This window comes from Nematolebias whitei, chromosome 18 (genome assembly GCF_014905685.2).
Source record: "Nematolebias whitei isolate Nwh7 chromosome 18, NemWhi1, whole genome shotgun sequence".
In the NCBI taxonomy this organism is placed as follows: Eukaryota; Metazoa; Chordata; class Actinopteri; order Cyprinodontiformes; family Rivulidae; genus Nematolebias; species Nematolebias whitei.
This window is the reverse complement of record NC_056515.1, coordinates 9,548,420-9,552,669: the sequence shown is the minus strand read 5'-3', so window position 1 is coordinate 9,552,669 and position 4,250 is coordinate 9,548,420. Positions and strand designations below refer to the sequence as shown.

Sequence of the window (4,250 nt, the reverse complement as noted above, 5' to 3'; positions counted from 1 at the left end):
ACTTCTGAAGTTGGATGATGTCTGGGTCAGTTGAAAATGACTTTTCACATTTTAAAAGAACTTGGCGAAGTTTGTCTCTTTCTTCATCAGATGTCAGAGTGTCGGCTTGAGCGACCACCTGTTCAATCTGTGATGAGACTGTTAAGGGTTCTTGCTCCTTGGGGAGCTCCAACGAATCCCTTTCTGAGTCGTCGGACCTGTCTATGGGTAAGACACCATAAGTTTGAGGTCCTTGGTCGACGTCATTGGTTGAGAAAAGAGCTGTGGCCTGTGTTGGTTTTGTGAAACATACTGGCCCAGCTTCTTGACTCGGTACCAGGTTATCTGGGAGTCCTCCCAGAAATGGAATGCCTAGTTCAAGATCATGAAAATCAGGTTCTGAGTGTTCAGCTTGCGATGACTCATCATCGTTTGTGTGTGAGTTTACCCCCCCTTCGTCCTATGAGGGGTTGGTGGAGGCAACAACAGCAATGTCTTGGTGTGGTCCACCGACATCTGTAATGTTGTCATTCGCGCCTTCAGATTTAGTAGCGATCACATCACTACACAGTGTTCCAGGTTGGTTTCCCATTTCAGCGTGTATCAAAGTTTCTAAAAACCTGCGTATTTTCTCTGTCTCTTCCGAGCTCAGAGGTGTAGGGCCTTGTTTCTGGAACTTTTGTGATTTTATCGCCTCGGTTCGTTTCGTCCGAGGTGGGGGAGGGTTAGGTACGTCTTTTGGGGGTTCCCTTTCGGACTTCCCCTGATAATATGGGTCCTCTTGAATCCCATATCTTTGCGTCCTACGCACATCCCATTTACGATAATCACGTTCATCCTCTGAAAGAGGAGCTTTTTTGTCCCAATGTGCACCTTCATTACGCGGTTTGTTAGTTTGAAAATACTGCTTTTTCTCGCCTGTTTTAGGAGGAGGGGTCAATGCACACCGTCCTTCCAGTTCTAGATAGAGGGGTTTAACCTTTACACCAGGAAACACTTCTATGGGCGTCTTAGCATGAGAACATGCCTCAAACACATTCACAGCACACTGTTTAATCTCATTGATGGATTTTTCTCTGAAATTTGCCATCATTTGTACTGATCTTTTAAAATCAGTGTGGAGATTTTTGCTAAAAACAAATTTAAAACCTTCTTCCTCCATTCCGGTTTCATTTCTGTAACCAAAATAAGCTTGGAAGATTCTTTTGTAATAGACTTTTGGATGTTCATGCTTGCCCTGCGTGACCTTGTCAGCAGCTGGGAAACCAGCAGGTCCCGTGCAGGGGTCGTACTCTCTGATCAAAGCTTCACACAGAAGGTTGTAATCCTTTCTCGTTGCATCAGGTAGACGCTCGATGAAGGTGAACACCTCTCTGTCCGAAGTGAGCCTTATCAGACTGATCTTATCCTCAACCGTAGCATTAGGATAACCTTTCAGTCTTTTGTTTGCTTTTGTTCCAGTTGAACCCATCGGTCCAGGTACAAAGCGTTGTACATATTTTGAGAGTTTTAGCAGAACATCTATTGAAAGAGGAAGTTTCCATGCACTCTGTTGCATGTTTGGTAGAGGAGACCTGTTCAGGTCTGTCCCTATCACCCGAGATGAGGGTGGAGGTGTTTCTCCACACATATGTGGAAGTGGCAGAATGGGATTAAGAGCAAGAGGTGCACCAAAATCTTTCTGAGGTGTTGGCAGATGACCTGGACTCTGTCCACGGTCTTCTCTGAGTTCCAGACAAACTCGCCCCACGTCAGAACTTTTATTTGTTGCCGCGGCCAGTTTCTCCTCACAAGCTTTCAGGCGTTCCTGTGATGTTCGACATTCACCTTGTAAACGCACACATTGTTGGAGAAATGCCTTTTTTACCATTCTGCATTCGTCAAGTTGTGCTTTAAGCACATCTAACTCAGCTTTGCAGCGGGAAACTTGTGACACTGTCACAACGTGATCCCGTCTTAATGCAAAGTATTCTCTGGACAACAGCTCTTTAGCATCCCTGGCTTCAGATAGTGATGCATTAAGTAACTGTATTTTGCTGTTCAGTGAATCAACTTCTGCACGTGCATCTTGTTGTGATTGAAACATCTGTTCAGAATGTTTTTTTGTGAGGACTTCGTGTTCACTTTTAAATTGAAGGAAGTGTTCTTCAATTTCCTGAACCACCTCTTTTTCACTGTTTAACCTTATTGCAAGGTCATCAGCTTTCTCAACCACCGTATAGAATGATTCTTTCAGCAAAATTGCAATTTTAGCCAGCTGATTATAACTTGACTTTGTAATTTCTGTAGAGGTCACACTCTCTGCAACCTCCATCAGATCGTCCAATAACTCTTTTGGATTCATGCTGTCCACCTGTTTATCATATGGATGTAAGGATTCTGTCAGCAGTGCTAACGCTTTCTCTAAACAGTCCTTCATCTCATAAGGATCAAAATCTTTTTCTATCACACCTGTCATGGTTATCCACTGTGTAGCACTTTATCTGGTTAAAACAGTTGCCAGCTTCAGATATTTTACAGGTAAATATTTGTATTCAAGTGTCATTGAGTTTCACACTACTTTTCAGCTCTGGGTTTACACAAAAGTACTGTTATAAGTCAACTTATTCAGAGGAATGGGCACCTGTCATAGGTTTTACCCCAATTCATGAATATTTAAGTAAATGCTTCTCTGCAGTGTTACTTTTTAATGTGCTTAATTTTTAACAGATACTAGATTACCAAGCTTCTCAGTGTTTTTTACTCTAAAGCACTGAACTTAATAAACCTGCAATTTTCTAAAAAGTCTCACAGCAACATCAGTTTAAAAACGCTTTTTTTTTTTAAACCGTTCACTTCCAGAAATTCGCTATTTTAACAGTTACTCATTAACTCAGGTTGGGTGAAACAGGAAAACTGTTATGCTCCACTTCTCCTGCCATTATCTTCTATTTAAAAATTAAATAGGAAGATGTAGTGTTTCAGGTGGTAAAAACAAATCATAAAAGTTTCCTTTTCCTGATATATTTACTCTTATTTAGTGATCTAGCAATTAAACGTGTATTATCTTTCCAGCAAATGAGTAAACTTATCAACTCTGTGAATATCTGAACTGTATCTTTTTTAAAAAGTTTCTAATTTTTCATTTTGCACCTCCGTTTGAGGAATTCAGTGAATGAAAAATGTCCTGGTAAATGCCTTTCTTGCATAAATACCTTAATCACTTTTTAAATGCAAGAAGAAAAACAAGAATCAAGCTTATCTAAATCTGACTCCCGATGACCTCGGAGACGGGCCGACTATCAAATTTCTCCTGGGTCATTAGTAACCAAGGACAAAAGCTTTATCTATTACACCTGCACCCCCCCACCCCCACCTCACCCCCCGAGAACTTTCTGTGCAAGCTTATCAGAACTGCTGGCTGAAACAACATCTTTAGAAACTGTGGCTGATCTGAAAAAACGCTCATGGACAAATCTCAACACCTTGATGTCAAATGCAAATGTAATCATGTTTTAATTGTGCTTGCTGGTAGTGATTTTTTGATGTCTCAAATCGTGTCCTGATAGACAAGATGTGAAAGATCTTTTTTTTGTATTACCACTATCTATCCTCATGTTTCTCCCCCTTTTCTATTCTAAGATTATTATCTGATAAAGATAAGAAGGCCACGCTTTCTATAGTTGCAGCTTGGTGCACTCCACCCATCTTTCGGATGACTGTATGTACATATTTGCGTTGTATCTCGATGCAAGGCCAATAAAGTTTATTCTGATTCTGATAGTGTCAGTAGGGATACATAGCAATGCTATGCTGCATTCACATCTTCTAGTATATGTAAAGTGACTACCTCTGTCATTTGTGGAAACTGTACTGTCTAGTTTTACAAAGCTTAAAAGTATAGTTTCCTCAGATGACCAGGGGGACTGGTGAGGAGGCCAAATAACAAACTATGATGGCCATGGCCACCATTGGTCACCCCTTGGCTCTGCCATTATGTCTGGTGGTGAATTAACTTGCTTTCTCAGGATATTAGGATTTTTCACTCTGCACTGCCTCAGAAAAGCAAGAAAAACAACAACAACAAAAATCTACATATCTTATACACAGTGTAATTCTACTCACTTGAACATCTTGCATTAAAAACATCAAGGTTTACTTGCATTTCCTGTTCAATTCCAGTTAAGAAAAACACTTGTCTGGATAACTCCAAACATTCCCTATTCAAAACCTTCAGTGACATACCTGTCACAGTTTACACTCTGTTTTTCCTTTTATTTATCACTCTGTTC

At 40.7% G+C, this 4,250-nt stretch overlaps 1 protein-coding gene across 3 annotated transcripts in view; it reads right to left on the bottom strand.

The window, feature by feature from the left end:
• LOC119425154 (unconventional myosin-XVIIIb) overlaps positions 1–4,250 on the bottom strand; it is a 281,445-nt gene that overhangs the window by 56,656 nt on the left and 220,539 nt on the right. The window lies entirely within an intron of this gene.